The sequence below is a fragment of the Scomber japonicus genome, chromosome 22, assembly GCF_027409825.1.
Source record: "Scomber japonicus isolate fScoJap1 chromosome 22, fScoJap1.pri, whole genome shotgun sequence".
Classification (NCBI taxonomy): domain Eukaryota; kingdom Metazoa; phylum Chordata; class Actinopteri; order Scombriformes; family Scombridae; genus Scomber; species Scomber japonicus.
This window is the reverse complement of record NC_070599.1, coordinates 21,752,736-21,770,860: the sequence shown is the minus strand read 5'-3', so window position 1 is coordinate 21,770,860 and position 18,125 is coordinate 21,752,736.

The following is an 18,125-nucleotide window of genomic DNA, read 5'->3' as shown; positions in this document are numbered from 1 at the left end:
AAATTTTAAAATAAATTTGACATCAGAGGGGGAAATCAACATTTTGGATTGTTGGTCACTCACAAAACTCAGTTCTTCTACTTTACAAGTTAAAAAAAAAACTCTTGTCGCTGCTTTCGCCTTAAAAACCTTAAAAATTGACTTGCGATTTACTAAAAAATGAGCTTTTCATTCGAGAGTAGCGACATGCCGACATGGACTAACCTTGGCTGAAATGACGTCTAAAGTCTCATGTTGCTTTTTTTTAAACATTTTTTTTTACAACCTGTCTTTTTTGTTTCTGAGGTCTTTAATCACTAGAGCCTAGAAGTCAAGATGTTAAATTCCCCTGTCTTTGTACAAACCCTGATTATTCTACTTGAATAGTTTTTGGACATATGCTCATTAGCTTTCTAGCTGAGAATTAAGATGAGATAGATTGATACCACTCTTACAGCCAGGAGACAATGTGCTTAGCTTAGCATAAAGACTGCTAGCCTGGCTCTGTTTCATGATTGGAAATAGACCCACCAACACCTCGAAGTCTCACTAATAACACTAAACAACAAGGTGTATCTAGTCTCAGTGGCCTAATATTTAGCAGAGCATTTGGTTTTGCCCCTCCCACCAAAAAAAAAACCATCATCACAACTCAACTATTGCTTCATCCAACCGGCAATAATCACTCATGACTGCAGTTTATTTTATGAGTGTGTGCAGCACCAACGTCAGATCATTATAGACCCGTAGTGAAGCATACATATAGAAATTGTGGCACCAAAATTAACATATGGGGAATTTTACACATTACAGCAGCAAGATAGATATATAGAAAAACAATAGAAAAACTTCAATAGACTTTAAATTAAAATGCACACAAACACTAACAGATGTCCAAATGGCCAAAACACCAGAAACTGAAGCCTGCATGCGTCCTTCTCTCCACTCTCAAGAGGTGAAAGCATAAAAATATTGTATCAATCAATCAATAACTACAGGTATTAAAGTCCATTCTTACCCTTAAAACATCTTCACCCTTTTTAAATGTGCAAAAGTCTTTAATTCAGAGCTATTGTCACTTTCAAGTAACATGTTTTGATCGTTAGCCCCAGCATGCTAACTTCAGCTAGCCGCTTTCTAACTTCCTGCTCTTGCGTCACATATCGACAAACATCTATTGACTGGGTTTGCCCCCCCACCCCACCCCCCTTGAGCCTTGTGGGCCCTTTCACTGTCTTCGGACCTTGAGCTTGACCCTGATAAAGCATTAAAGGGCCAAATTCCTGGATGGATGTGCTGGTTGTATCTTAATCAATACACAGACAGAAATATTAAAACTTTGAAAGACTTCAAAATTTCATGGCCAGACATCGAAATTCGCCAGGTCGTCACGGCAACACCTTTCGACAGAGAGTCACCAACTTCATAACATACGATCTTCAAGGTTTCGAGGCTCTTCTGAGTAAATTTGAGGAGGATCCGCTCAACGTGCTACACACAGGGCGTCAAAGTGTAAAACATGTAACTTCCTGTTGCCAGTAGGTGATGCTAAGCTAATCGCATCCCGACGCTAGCTTAATTTTCTCATCTAAATCTCAGCAAAAAAGCACATAAGCATATTTCCCAAAACCTCCAACTACTCTGTTTTTCATGTTTTGGAGTAGCAACATTTTCTTCCCCATATTGTGTTAACACTATCTCTCTTTCTCTCTTTCTCTCTCTCTCTCTTTCTCTCTTTCTTTCTTTCTCTCTTTCACCTCAGCCTCCCAGACATCGAGCCCAAAGACATGAAGCAGTCGTTTCACAAGGCGGTGAAGCTGGTCTCTAACATCCGCGTCATGACTCAGCTGCTCTACGTGCCAGAAGAGGACGGCAACGTCATGCTGTCGCACCACTGACGTCACGAAAACACACCGAGCCAAACGTTTAAAATAAATATAAAGCCTCGACTGGACTGGACTGGACTGGACTGGACCTTTAGGTTGGACTCATGAACCCTCAGAGAAAGGGATCAATAAGATATTTATTCACAAGACTGTACATGGAAGGAAAAGTTAACAAGAAGAGGAGGAAGGAAGGAGTGTGTGTGTGTGTGTGTGTGTGTGTGTGTGTGTGTGTGTGTGTATGTATGTGTGTATATTAACAGCTTGCGTCGAGGAGATGAAGTCCCCTGCGTGGATCTATGTATAGAGGAAGCCGAGAAGCCGTGACTCAGCAAAGCGGGGATCTACCAGAAAGCTGTCTGTCAGCAGCAGAGGAACGCAAGCTAATCTCTCCCTCTCTCTCGTTCATATTCCTCCTCCTTTCCTTCACTCCTCTGCTGTGTGAACGAAGGAGAAGAGAGGAGAAGAGAGGGAAAGGAGTATTATCCAACCTGCATGTGAAGTAATTTGGTGTCTAAATCCAAAAATAAACTAAACTACTCCCTGAAATAGTTCCTGATATTGACTTACTTTGTCTTTTTTCGCTATTTTTTTGCCTTTCTTTGGTGGAGAAGTGACAGAAAATTAGGCCAACTAATGCTAAAAGATAAAAAAAATACACTCTCTCTGCTCTCTGAAACATGAATCAAGGTTTAATCACATTTATTGATCAGTCAGATGGATTATTGATGCTTTCATCAGGGTCAAAATTAACCCAGAAAATATCGCAAGGGTGTTAAATATGAACAGTATGTAAGGGTTAATGGACATTTGGTGGTCACATTTTCCCAGAGCCAAAGGTGATATCTTCATATTTTTGTCTAGTTTTGTCTAAATATCTACAAGAAATCTACAAATATTCAGTTTACTATCAGAGAAGACTAAAAAAACAGGTATATTCACATTTAAGAGACTTAAATCTGAAATTTCACCAAATTAATGCAGATTAATTTACTGCCAATCGACTAATTGAGTAACCCACTAATTGGATTAAATGCTCCTGGGTCACCATGATGGTTTTAAGGTGAATTATCCTTTAAAATACTAAAGCATGACTTCCCAAACTTCTCCAACCAGCAAAAAAGGGAAAATTTCACTTTCACTTTTTGACAGTTTTTCAGAGTTTCACAGTTTCTCCTCGTGACTCCATCAGTCACAGTTTGGGACTAACGAGCTCTCAGGTGTGAAAGCGAGTAACGCGAATAGATAATAAAAGGTTTAAAATAGTGAAGATAGTCGGCAGATTGAACTGGATTTGCTCCCAAAGCTAGATTTAAACATCCTTAAAGCAAGAAAGCATCATTTTATTTAACCCTCCTGTTGTTCTCGAGTCAAGGAAGGAAGGAAGGGAGGAAGGAAGGAAAGGAGTAAGGAGGAAAAGAGGAAGGAAGTAAGGAGAGAAGGAAGGGAGGAAGGATGGAGGGAGGGAGGAAGGAAGGAAGGAAGGATGGAGGGAGGGAGGAAGGAAGGAAGGGAGGGAGGGAGGGAGGGAGGGAGGGAGGGAAGGATGGAGGAAAAGAAGAAGGAAGGAAGGAAGGTAGGAAGGAAGGAAGGAACAGTCAAAAGAGATGGGGTCAATTTGACCCGGGAGGACGACAGAAGGGTTAAATATTTAGGAAGGAAAGAAGGAAGGAAGGAAGGAAAAGAGGAAGAAAGCATCATTTTATTTAACCCTCCTGTTGTCCTCGAGTCGAGGAAGGAAGGAAGGGAGGAAGGAAGGAAAGGAGGAAGGAAGGAAGGAAAGGAGGAAGGAAGGAAGGAAAGGAGTAAGGAGGAAAAGAGGAAGGAAGTAAGGAGAGAAGGAAGGGAGGAAGGAAGGAAAGGAAGGAGGGAGGAAGGAAGGGAGGAAGGAAGGAAGGAAGGATGGAGGGAGGGAGGAAGAAAGGGAGGGAGGGAGGGAAGGATGGAGGAAAAGACGAAGGAAGGAAGGAAGGAAGGGAGGAACAGTCAAAAGAGATGGGGTCAATTTGACCCGGGAGGACGACAGGAGGGTTAAATATTTAATAAGGAAAGGAGGAAGGAAGGAAGGAAGGAAAGGAGGAAGAAAGGGTGGAAGGGAGGAAAGAAAAGAAGGAAGAGAGGAAGGTAGGGGGGAGGAAGGAAGGAAAGAAGAACAGAGGCAAGAAGGAAGGGGGGAAGGAAAGGAAGGAAGGAACAGACAGGGTCAATCTGACCCGGGAGGATGACACAAGGGTTAATTGTTTCTGACTATTTTCATGTTTTTTTGTTAAATCAAGTCAAGAAAACCTGATTTTAAGACTGTCTTAAGGTTTAAGCTTTAATCATTTGTTCTTTCTCCTTAACTGAACTCTTTAATTCCACTAATAGAAGAAAATGTTTCTTTCAAAGTGGATCAACGGGAGAGTTTTCTGCTATTTCTACTGTCAAATCATTTATAGTGCAGCTGTACTCTTTTAAATATCGCTCTATGTGTGTTCGTGTCATTGTCCTTCCATACTTTTCTCCATCTTGTGTTTTAATGATTTTATTTTTGTTAACTGGACACAGAGTCGATGTAAATATCACTTTATATCTGTTCATCAAGCAGCAGCAGCAGAGTTGATTTAACCCTGCGGAGTTTACAGTGTAATTGTTGGCTCGTAGTTAGAAATCATATTAAATGTAAGTAAAGTAATTAGTTATCTTTATTTTTGTAACCAAACCTGTCTGACTCAAACTCTGCAATGAAGCTACTGGTGCTTATAGATACTGTGTTCTGGTCATTATTGTTGGTCTGTCTGGGTATCACTTGAAGGAAGGAAGGAAGGAAGGTAGGTAGAAAGGAAGGAAGGGAGGGAGGGAGGGAGGGAGGGAGGAAGGAAGGAAGGAAGGAAGGAACACTTACCCTAAAATCTTAACTTAGATCTTAGGAAACAAGGAAGGAAACAAGGAAGGAAACAAGGAAGGAAGGAAGGTAGGTAGGAAGTAAGGAAGGAACACTTACCCTAACATCTTAACTTAGATCTTAGGAAGGAAGGAAGAGAGGAAAGAAGGAAGGAAGGAAGGTAGGTAGGAAGTAAGGAAGGAACACTTACCCTAAGAGCTGAACTTAGATCTTAGGAAGGAAGAAAGGAAGCGAGGAAGGAACACGTACCCTAACAGCTGAACTTAGATCTTAGGAAGGAAGGAGGAAGGAAGGAATGTAGGTAGTTAGGTAGGAAGGAAGGAAGGAAGGAAGGAAGGAAGGAAGAAGAAAGTATGGCAGGAATGAAGGTAGGAAGGAAGGAAGGTAGGAGGGAAGGAAGGAAAAACAGAAGGAAGGAACTAAGGACAGAAGGTAGGAACTAAGGAAGGAAGGAAAGGAAGGAAGGAAGGACAGACCCCTAACAGATGAAAACATTGGTTATAAAATTAGAAAAGTAATAAAAAGTAATAAGTTACATTACTTTGATGAAGTAACTGAAATAGTTACATTACTCATTACATTATAAACAGAGTAACTAGTAATCAGTAATCTATTACATCTCCATAGCAACCTGCTGGTAATAAAACTCATCGGTGTTAATATGAAGCAGGTTTTATAACAAGCCCACAGCGCCCTCTGGTGGCTGAACTGAGAATAACACTGAGCTTGTTTAAACTGCAGATGGCATCTTAAAAGCTCTGGAGGGGGATTATCTCTGCTGATCCTCACTGTGTGTGTGTGTGTGTGTGTGTGTGTGTGTGTGTGTGGTCTGTCATAGGCTACTTTTGGGGACACATTTCAGACATAAAGAAAACTGTGAGCTGGGGACAACTTGTACGATTGGGGACAAAAGCAGTGATGCAAATTGGGAAAATATAGATTTTTGGGTTAGTGGTTAAGATCAATAAATCGATTAAATTGTATTTATGTAGCAGCTTTCATGCAGGTTAATGTTGTTTAACCCTCCTTTTGTCCTCGAGTCAAGGAAGGAAGGGAGAAAGAAAGAAGGAAGGAAAGGAGGGAGGCAGGGAGGAAGGAAGGAGGGAAGGGAGGGAGGAAATGGAAGGAAGGATGGAGGAAATAAGGAAGGAAGGGAGGAAAGGAAAGAAAGAAGGGAGGAAGGAAAGGAAAGGAAAGGAAGGAAAGAAGGACAGAGGAAAGAAGGGAGGGAGGAGGAAAGAAAGAGAGAAGGCCGGAGGGAGGAAAGAAAGGAAGGAAGAAAGGAGGGAAAGAAAGAAGGAGGGAGGGAGGGAGGGAGGAAGGACAGAAGGAAGGGAGGAAAGAGAGAGGAAGGAAAGAAAGAGAGAAGGAGGGAGGAAGGAAGGAAGGAAGGAAGGAAGGACAGATGGAAGGAAGGAAGGAAGGAAGGAAGGAAGGAAGGACAGATGGAAGGAAGGAAGGAAGGAAGAGTCAAAACAGATGGGGTCAATTTGACCCGGAGGACGACACAAAGGTTAAAGTTGAGTTCACAGTTGATTGACAGGCTGATATTAAGACAGAACAAGTTAAAAAAAGAAAGAAAGAAAAGGCGAAGAGAGAAAAAAAAGAACAAATTACAAAGAATAAATTGGGACCAATGCATGCAAGAGAAAATAAAGATTATAAAAATTTAAAAATAAATAAATAAAAGTGAGAGAAATAAGAGAGAATAAGATACGTTTATTAAAATTAGAGTAAAACAAATGAGGTAGTAATAGATTAAAAAGACAAAAGAAAAGTGAAATGAAATAAAAGAGATAAAGCTTAATAATCAAAAAAGGGTTAATCTCCAGGAAATGAATATACGTCTATGTAATGTCCCCAAAAGTGATGTAGGACTGTGTGTGTGTGTGTGTGTGTGTGTGTGTGTGTGTGTGTGTTTAAAATCCATAAAGTGAGGCAGCTTACCACACTCCGACACGCCGACACTTCCAGTCAATGACTCAGACACACAAACACATAATGAATTAAAGTCTATATATTTATATTATAATGTATTACATATATATGACTCACTTACAGGACTGTGTAGCAGCTGAGTCACAAGCTGAAAAAATATTATTCTCTTATTTCCCAACAAGGCTGACAAGGCTGTTTTTATTATTTCCAAGAATTATATTATATTATATATAAAGTGTTTAAATGAGTCAATTCACCAGAGAAACTTTTGACATGCCAACAAAAAGATAAGATAATATCAATTATTAATTCTTAAAAATAAATATATATATTTTTAGTCATATTTTCTTGTTTCCATAAATAATTCCATTAATTATTTATCTATCTTGTTTTATCATTATTATTATCATTATTTTTTTTAATATATTGTTTTAAAGCTTTTTCTATACTGCTGCACATACATTTATTTATTTTATTTTATTTATTAAAATAAATTGACCAAAGAAATGTTTGACATGCCAACCAACAAAGATAAGATAATATCAATTAATAATTCTTAAAATCACATAAATCACATTTTATTTATTCATTAATGTTATATTTTATTGTGTTTTCTTGTTTTCATAAATTATTAAAAATATATCGTTTTAAAACTTTTAATTATTTTAGTTTCAGTTTTAGTCCAAAAACACTCCAAACATGTTGATATTTATTATTTAAAAAATAATAATTTATATAGTGTTTTATAATAAAACCCCACATTCGTAGCTGCTCTATGATTACACAATCCTCTTCATTCATTAAGCTCCACAAATTCCCAGAAACATTTACTCACTAATTGACTGGTTTTACTGGAAAGCTTCCAGTTCTGAATCAATCTAATGACACACATCTGAATAATGAGCACAATCATCGTGTGTGTGCTGCTTCACCGAGCTTAGAAAAACACATATAGAGGTTCTCCATCCAATGAAAAACTATATTATGTGATGTTTTTTTTAATATATAAATTTATAACGGCATTTATTATAAATCTAACTTCTTCCTGCAGATGTGTGGTTTACATTTCATCCGCCGCCACGTTTAAAGAGCTCCCACCAAGCTGTCCCGTGTCAAAGTGCAGAGTTGGAGGATTTACGGAGGATTTACAGGCGTTATCCAGGCGTTAATGGTGGTTTGTTTGGGGTGAGGGCAGACGGGTGGAGGAGGGAGGGGGTGTGGGTGGGGGGGTGGGGGTGTATAGATTATGATATAATGATACAGAATAAGGAGTGTGGATTGGAAAGATTAGAGGATATTGAGGAACGAGAGACGCAGATTAGACCGAGATTATTCATGTACTGTAAATGTGATCTGCTGCCATGAGACAATCTGCGGCGCCATCAGAGTGGTTTTCGTCATAAATATATCACAAGTCAAGTCCTAAAAATATAAGTATAAGTACGGTGGCCTTTAAGGACAAAGTGTGTTCTGGGTTAAGTCTATGAATCACCTCGTAAAAAGTGTCTATACCAAATGTTGAAGCACAGATGTGTTTAGAAAGCATCAATAATCAATAATCTGACTGATCAATAAATGTGATTAAAGCTTGATTCATGTCTCAGAGAGCAGAGAGACTAAACATCTCCTATCACACAATATCATGTCCTATTTTACCTCAGACATGAAAATATAACATAGACATAATGATTGAAATGTCTCTTTTTGGTAGTTTTGAGTCTCTTTAGTCACTCCATCTCTACGTTGCTACGGTAACTAGATGGCAGCTGTCACTCAAACTAACTGTAGGTTGATTTTAGTCATTTTTTCATCTCTTTTTGGTAGTTTTTAGGTTTCTTTAGTCAATTTGTGTCTCTTTTAGTCACTTTTATGTCTCTTTTTGGTGGTTAAATGTTATTTTTTGTGTAAAGTGAAAATGAGCAGAACTTTATGGAGCTGTGGGGTTTATTGTATAACCATTAGAGCCATCATCAGTCTTCACTGCTACATCATAAAAAGAAATCCTCATAACTACTAACTTATTAAAACTATTAACTATTAATTTCACTAAAACACATGGACATAGATACGGGTCAAATTTGACCCAGAACAGCTTGAATGGGCAAATATTTGTAGCACCAATACGTGTATTGCAAATTAAGGATATATCTTCATCAATTTGACAACACTTTCTTCAGCTGGTACAAACTGCAAAAAAATCATGCCACATTATTCCAATTTTAGCAGTAAATTGTCACGTCAACTATAAGATTTTACTTCTCATTTCTAAAGCTTTAAATGAAGTAGCTTCAACATATCTTTTGGCCCTTTTCCACTGCACGATTTAGTAACGGTACGGTACGGTACGGTACGACTCTACCCGCTTTGTGCCCTTTTCCACTGGGGGCCGGACCTGGGAACCGTTACGATTTTTCGTACCTGTTTCAGAGGTGGTACTAACCGAGCCGAACTGATACTAAATTGTCACGTGAACGGCGCTGTCCACTGATTGGTCGAAGGAGATGTCGTCATACATGCGACGAAGCTCGGGGTCTTTAAATAATCACCCACGTTAAAGCACAAACACAAACACAGCGAGAACTCCGCCCATTCCAAGTAGTCCGACTAGTACCTCTTGGCAGTGGAAAAGGAACAGGGCCGGTTCTAAAAGTGGGTAGAGTCGTGCCGCGCTAAAGCGTACCGTACCGTACCGTACCGATTCTGCAGTGGAAAAGGGCCATTTGTGACCTTTTAGATCTCGGATATCCTCCTAAAACAGTGATATCATCATCACATCACATATCATCAGATAAATGATAAACTGCTGCTTTCTATCCCAGATATCGATATTGAGACGTAAAAGGTGATCGCCAAAGTTGTGGAACAGACTTGGACTCCTTTTATATGTTCGATCAGATGTTTTAAATCTTGGCTAAAAACCTGCTTGTTTTCTCTGGTTTTCAATCGATATGGATAGATGTGCCAATATATGTTTGAATCTGTGTCATAGTTGTGTGCGATAAAACGATATTAGACCGTGAACGATTATCTCCACGATCTGCCTTCACAGAGAAACCGTTAGTTGTTAGAAAGGCTGAAGGCGGAACCTAAGTTTGTTGTTGCCATGGTTTCCACCCTGTCCGGTTATTGTGTTACACGCTACGAAGCCGGCTAACTTTATTTTCCCTAATGTGCGTCCTTAAATGATAAGTAAGTTATGTCAATTGATATTTCATTTATTGTTTGTTTAACTATAACCTGTTTATTGATTTATGTAAATTTGACGGCATTTATAGGCTTTAAACGGCAGTTATAGCACTCGTTAGCATTATGCTAGCACATTTCTATAACGTTTACAACGGTTTTCTGTTATTAGTGCCATAAATAACAACAACGTATTTTATCACCATTAACACGTTAATATATTACTTTGAGAGAAATTGTAATGTTTATTGATGTCAATTCTTATGTTTACTGAATGTTTATGATTTACACGATAGCCTCCAGTTACCTCGTATACCATTGTTACCATGGTGATTAACGTTACCGTTTGTTATATTGTTTCCAGACCACATACACATCCAAATATCATCATATCCTCACATCATCCACCTCCAATCATTTTTACCATCACCTGCTGATGAAGAAATATAATTAAATGTTCATTAAATGAAAACCTCCGGTCCCTGACTCTTTAGTGGGAGTCTCCTGTCCATATTACCGCTTCAACCAATACACAGTATAAAGTGCAGAAGAGCTGCTACATTAGTATCTCTCTACAGCTCAGATTGCTTTGGTTCAGCTTTGCTAGCAGGAAGCTAACAGATAACAGCGCAGACTACCACATCTCCAGTTTAGTGGTGAAATCTACAGTAGCAGCTTTAATGTCTTGCTAGGAAGCTCAGCGGCTGCACATCATGTTAATCTGACAGCCGTTAGCTCGCATGCTAACCGGTAGCACTAACTTCTATCTTGGTGCTAGCTAGGTATGCTAATGTCAGCTAGGTGTTGCTGCGTTGGACAAACTATCAACGTTTCTACACAAATTAGTTTAGTTTTTACTGTTTTACTGCAAATATTCATTTTAAACAAGTCCAAATAGACTTTCACTACTTTTTAAATGCAGCTTTGCACACCTGTGGTCACATGTTTTTATGTTGTTTGTGGGCCCTGAACATATGTTTGACAGTAATGAATCTTCAGCACTGTTCAATAAACCAATATGAAAAAGAATCGTGATAAAATGACTACAAAAAGCTGTAAATACCACAGTGCAACACATGCTAAAACTCCATCAACACTTGTAGCATTAAGAACAATGTTATTGTTGGACCAATTCAAATCTACAAACATATACATGCATACTTTGTAGTACAAGTGTTGCTGCAGTTCTGACCTGTTGTTTGAAGATTCAGACATAATTTAGATCTCTATAAACCTTCATATGAACAAGCTTCATTATCAGGACTCCCACATAGAAAACAACATCAGTCGTTCTTTAAAATTACACTAATAAACACAACTCTCCACTTTATACCTCTACAAGATGTGCAGCATTTGTGTCATTTTTCTACGTTTGCTTCATTATGTGTTACAGTCTTGAAACAGACAGCTGGGCCTCTTCCAAAAGACTCATTAAGGTACATTTTTACTCTTTCTCTGTTTGTTTGTGTGTTGTGTTAATGTGGACATGTGGAAGAAATTAAAGAAGACACTAAAATGTTCAGGCAAACAGCAATTGAAAGTTGGTCTGGTCATAAAAACAACACATTAACACACAAAACTAGTAAAAGTAAAAAACTAGAAACAAGAAGGGCTCAAGATGCTCTAAAAGCCAAAATATTAGATAACAGAACCAAAAAATTAATAATTAAACCTTCCAATAAAAAGGTTATGCATTATATGTCTTATTTATATTTGTTTTAAATGAGCTACACATAGTTAGGGAAACACATAGACGCTAATTATTCAAATTTTAATATATTTACTATCAAGTTTAATTCACTAGTACAACTTTAGTGGTTTCAGTTTAGCACCACATTCACACCACTACTACTGAATACATAAACAGTATATTTAGAGTATTTTACTACTGATACTAGTAGAATTGGAGGTTTGCAGAAAACTAGAAACAAATAGGACAACCCCCCCCCCCCCCCCAAAATATTCGATGTCAGAACCAAACAATGAATAATTACACCTACTAATAAAAGAGTTAGGCACTATGAGTCTGAAATGTGTTTATATGAGTGTTTTCTGTCCACAATTATAATAATAGTACAGTTTTAAATGCTGATGCAAAACCACACATTTATTATACATGCTTGACTTAGTTAGGGAAACACATGGTGATGAATGAGCTAAAAACTGTGAGAAAGTTTACAGCATATTTAGTGTGTTATAGTTACTGATACTGGCAGAAAATATACTTCAGTCTTCACTTGGTACAGTATAGAGGTCAAAGTTTATGAATGATTACACTAAAAGTAGAAGTGGGTGTTTTTAACATGTGGAGATTTGATCATTTTGCCCTCAGTTCAGTAAATAAAGTGTCTGTGTGTGTCTGTTTAAACTGCAATGTCAACAACAGCAGCAGTGTCGCAACTGTGCTTGTACTGAAATAACAGACTGAGTCTGTAACAAAGGGAAGCATGCTTTCCTTTGTGTTTCCTGTGTGTCTGTTTCAGCTTTGTTGGCTCTGCTCCTTTGTTGCAAGTACAATAGCAGAGCAGGATTTACTGTAGGAGCCGATCCTCACCAGCAGAGGGCGCCGTGCTGCGGTGACTGTCAATCATGAGGGAAGAGGAGACTACTGAGCAGAGGACAAAGATGACTCAAGGAAAAGAAGCTGGTAGGAAAAGAAAAACTATGCAAACATTACATTTAAATATATATGCTTTATAGTATTGTCTTTACAGATATATATAACAGCATATAGAGATTGGATTATATAATCAGATTACAGAAAAACCTAATCTGACATGTTTGTAGGAGAAGTGAGTGATGGTAACTTTAATTAAACTGTAGGAATTTGCTTTTTTTTTTGTTCCTTTTTGTTATTCAGAAACATTTTTGGCAAAGAATGAGACATAAAACACACAAAACATTAGTGGTAATCACTCATTGTGCTTCAAGAAGACTGAATTAGAAATATGTACATGGAGTCTGTCTTTTTAAGCTTTTTTCTTTAACTCTGAAAAGGTTTTCCTTCTCTTTAATCAAACTATATTTACTTGATGTTTAAATACTGTACAGGCTGGTTGTGCATTAATATTAATCTATATTACAGCATCTAAACTCACTCACTGTCTACAGACTCTGACGACTGACCTCAATCATCGACAGAAGCACCGGGGTGCACCAACCAAATAAAATGACCTTAAAAGTGAGAACAAAGGCAAGATTTGCATCATTAAGCCGCACACTGGTTGCTGGTTTGACTCACACTGGGACTGACGGACACACCAACACATACACGTGTCTCTTTGTTTTTTCCTGTCTCACACAACACTGATGCCTTAATTCTCATGAAATCATAAAATCAGCAGCTTGTTTTACTCAGAAGTGTTGTGTCTAGCTTGACCACACCTATTATCTGGAAGATGAGATAGCTCTGGTAAGATTAGGCAAACGAGTGTTATATATTCCTCTCAGTTGGAATTTCAGACAAACTTCTACAGAATCTGAAGCACTGCCAGTGTTGGACGTGTGACAGAAAAAAAAACAAAAACAGGTTGAAAGGTTGAAGGCTACATAAGTTAAGTGTTTCACAGAGCAGCAGACTTATGGCAGATGAAAGGATGAAATGTTGCGGGGCTTCGGGAGGCTTTGATTGGTCTCACCAGACGGAGGTTACCAGAACCTGAATTTCCTTTTGGGAAAGCAGCTGATATTTCCCCCGGGAAGAGTTGGGTTGCCCGTCGGCTCGACTGGTAGCCTGTGATTGGCGACTGGTATTCCGGCTGTCACGATGCCATCCGGTTTAAAGAGGTGAAAGGAGAAGTTTTAGCAAGATTTTTATAACCTTACAGGATGATTCTCACTTTAGGGGCTAATTTCAAACGAAGTTCAACAGAATAAAAAAAGAGTACTCCAATATTCTGGGGAACAGGATTGTTTGTTTTGTTAAACTGAGCATTGTTTAATCTTGGTTTTACATAAGAGAGTTGAGCCAATTGGACATTTTTTAGCTCAGTTTATCACAAAAAGCTGGAAGGAACTGGGAGACAGCTAGCCTTCGTCAAAAGAGACAAAATATGCCTTCTGGGGTTTTGTTCAGTGATATGAAACATGCTTTGCACCCATTTTTAAACCTTTTGAAGTCTAATAATCATCCTAATTTGCCATTTTGTTTAACCTCATTCATTTAACCTTACATTGTGTTTCATAGCCAACTTCTGGTTGGGAAGGAATGGCATTGGGGAGCTTTGTTCATTGAGTAATGATTGTCATTTCTGTCCCGCCAATGTTATTTTCAGTCCACACAGATGCTATGGTGCCAGCAGTAGTTGCTAGGAAGTTATTTTAATATTTCCATTACCATGAATTGTTAAGAGTTGTCAGTTATTTCAGTAGATTTACAACAACCTGTACACGTGTCAATGTCGGCCACACTCGTCACTCTTTTTTATGAACAAAGTTATATCGGAAAATGGCATTAAATTACATCTAAATCCTGCCTATGAAGCTCTGATTGGTCGACTGTTTCTCCTTACAGCAGATACAACAGTCCCTTCGAATATAGCTGACCGAAAAACTCACTAATTCAGAGATCCACATCCAGTAGACTAATGCTATAACCGGCTTGTTAAACCATTCTTTTACTTTGTGTGACATGTTCGGTTTGGTAGACACTTTTAGTCGAGCTGTTTCCACCATAGAAGCTTCAGCCGTCCACAGTGAGTCAAATCAAGTAGATATCTTTCAACGTTACAGTCTTTTAAGTGTCAAAGTCCCTCTTTTGTGTTGCTATACTTCCACCACAGCTCAACAGGGAAACACTAAGAGGGAATATGATGCTAAAAAGACTGTAAATGTGTCAGATATCCACTTGATATGACGAACACAGACTGCTGAAGCTGAATATAAGCTTCACATCTACTTTTAAATGCGTTTTTTTTTTAAACAAAATGTGGAATTGATGTTTAAATACTGTACAGGCTGTTTGTGCATTAATATTAATCTATATTGTAGCATCTAAACTCACTCACTGTCTACAGACTCTGACGACTGACCTCAATCATCGACAGAAGCACCGGGGGGAACCAACCAAATAAAAGTGAGAACAAAGGCAAGATTTGCATCATTAAGCCTGCACACTGATGGCTGGTTTGACTCACACTGGGACTGACGGACACACACTTAAAAACACCCAGAAGTGTTGTGCCTAGCCTGGCCACACCTATTATCTGGAAGATGACTCAGATCTGTTAAGTTTAAGCAAACAAGTATTGCCAGTGTTGGACGTGAGACAGAAAAAAAAACAAAACAGGTTGAAAGGTTGAAGCCTACATAAGTTAAGTGTTTCACAGAGCAGCAGACTTATGGCAGATGAAAGGATGAAATGTTGCGGGGCTTCGGGAGGCTTTGATTGGTCTCACTAGACGGCGGTTAGCAGAACCTGAATTTCCTTTTGGAAAACAGCTGATATTTCCCCCGGGAAGACTTGGGTTGCCCGTCGGCTTGACTGGTAGCTAGCCTGCCGCCATTGTAGAGAGAGATTGGCGGCTGGTATTCTGGCTGTCAGATATCCATTTGATGTGACTAACTCAGACTGCTGAAGGTGAATATAAGCTTCACATCTACTTTTAAATGCGTTTCTTGAACAAAATGTGGATTTTGTCCCCCATTTCTTACATTGAAAGCACATTTGAAGGTGATCTTTTAATAGTCAGTATGAACAAGAGGAATAATTACAGGGAGGAAATCTTTTTTCAGTGGTTATATGACTTGGAAATATTGTGAACCTGGCCTTCAATTAAGCAAAGCAGGCAATCTCTGTACATGCACTGAAGGCAGAGATACTTGATATTGACATTGGAAGTTTGTTCTTGACCTTAATAATCCCACAATGAGCTACATCCTTGTTGTAATCAAACTAAAAGACCATCAGAAAAATCTACAAGTCTATGGCAACTGAGCAACTCCATCAGCTGAGGAAGACTGAGGTCGATATTAACCTTTACCCAAAGACAGGAAAGTCCTTTAAGTGTGTATATTTGTTCCAAGTCCCTATTACATACAGCATACATTACAAAAATAGTGCGGACTGACGTAAACTGGTGATATCCGTGAGGGACTGGTTTTCTCCTTTCCAGTGACACATTCAGAGGCAGACACAGACAGGTGGCTCTGCATACCTCCATGGGTAAAAAAGGCTGAAGGGTACAATTCCCACTGGGGCCAGCTGCACCGCACATGATCCCACTCATGATACTGAAAGGTGTTTGGGATGAAAGGGTCCAGCAAATTATTGCATGCAAAGTGTAGTAGAGGCTCGGAAAGCCGAGCGTGGCATTCTCCGCAGTGTGAAAGGACAAAGATACCTCCCGGAGGGGACGGAGGGAGGGGGGAGGTGGTGGTGGGGGGGGGGGGGGGTCCTCCTCGATTACTCTGTCTAGGTTCTCATTGGAAAACAAAGACAGCCCATGCATGCTCTCTTAATAAGCACATGTAGCCGCCCTTAGGTAAAAAAAATAACTTAATGTCACTAGGAAATTGGATAAGATGACGTGGCATAAACAAAATGAAATGAGTGAAATCCACCACCTGTGCCAAAGTAGAGTTAAATTTTGACTTGAGGACGCAGGCTGTGTGGGGGTCACCCCAGCTAGTTTGACCCTCGCTGACACCGCGCTTGGCCAGGACCCAAAACTCACCAGTGGGTTCTCACATGATTGGAGCAGCAATGTGTTTTTAGTAAACCTCGGGACCTGCAGGGAAGAGGTCCGCTTGTTTTGGAGGGGGGGGGGGGGGGGGGGGGGCTCTCAGCATCAGTTTGTGTCCTCAGTGTCTAAAATCTGAAGAAGTGTTTTAATCTACAGGTGGAAAAGAAAGCAACAAATATGAGAGAAACCTTTTAAACTGCAGGTTTAAAATATGAAGGGAAATGTTTTATCTGACAGTTGTGGTTACGAGCTTTGCAGAATGATGTTTCGCGGTTACTTTGCAGCGTGATGTTGCACAAAGTAGATAAGATCATGAGATGTGACACATTTCATGCTACGAAATGACTCGATGCGGCCAATGTGATAGATAAAACGTTACGATACTTCCTGTAGGTTAGCACACAGTTTTTGAAATTTGAATTTATCTAGTAGAAGGAAGAAGAATACACTGTTTCTCACTTCTGCTTCATTAACTCATATGTAGCTAGTTTTATCATCTCATTGCTAATTAATCTACATTTTAACCAGTGGTTGAAGACGTACAACAGCAAAGATATACTCCATTACAAGCAAAAACGTATTTAAAATGTTCCTTATTAAGTGAAGTACAGTAAAATAGTATATCTGCAGGTCTGATAATGTGACCTCACTTATAACGTTTAAAAGAAAACTCATCTTGAAACTTTTATTGCATTTAAACTCACCTTTCGCTTAATTTGTTGTTTATTTACTGTTATTTTTATTTCCTTTTAAATATCTATTTTACTTTTAGTCTCTTACTCTATTTTGTATTTAATGTTCCTGTTTTTGCAGCTTTATTTTAAGTCATTTTAAAAGTATTTTCAGTCATTTTGGGAGGCATCGCTTTGTTGGAAATAATCTATAAAAATAAAGTTATTATAAGTACTTAAAGTAAAAGTAGTCAGTATACTAGGAAGATTGTCACTGTTACATTTTCATACATTATTATAGAGTTATTTTCTTTTATAAATTATAAAATATGAATGTTTCAGCAGCATTTAAATGTGAACTAATTTGAACTATTTTATAAGCTGCAGTATAATCAATAAATGAATCAATGTATGTTTTATATGTACTTAAGTAAAGTAGTAATGTAAACATACTTTATTATTTTCCACCACTGGTGAAAACATAAATGTTTCTGGACTGTGGGTCAACAGCTGGAGTAGATATTTTGGAAAAATGTTACTTTTTATTTTGAGAGTAAAAAAGTTACCTTGGGAGTAAGCTCAATATATATGCTACTACTGCTGCACTTTACTATTTATACATCCACATATTTATTTATCTATACAGTACAGACATATTTTTTAATACATACAGGGTTAGAAACGTACTTTGGAATTGTAATAGGTTACAGATTACTAGTTACCCTATTTAATTATTTACAAAATATTAAAAAATATATCTTTTGATAGAATTAAAAAGAGCAATATATGTATTCAGTAACATGTTAAATATTTAAAAAATGAGGAAAAACCCTCCTGAGTAAAACCTTAAAGGTCTGACTTCAGATGTAACCTCATTTGTAATCATCAACACTTTCATCAGTAA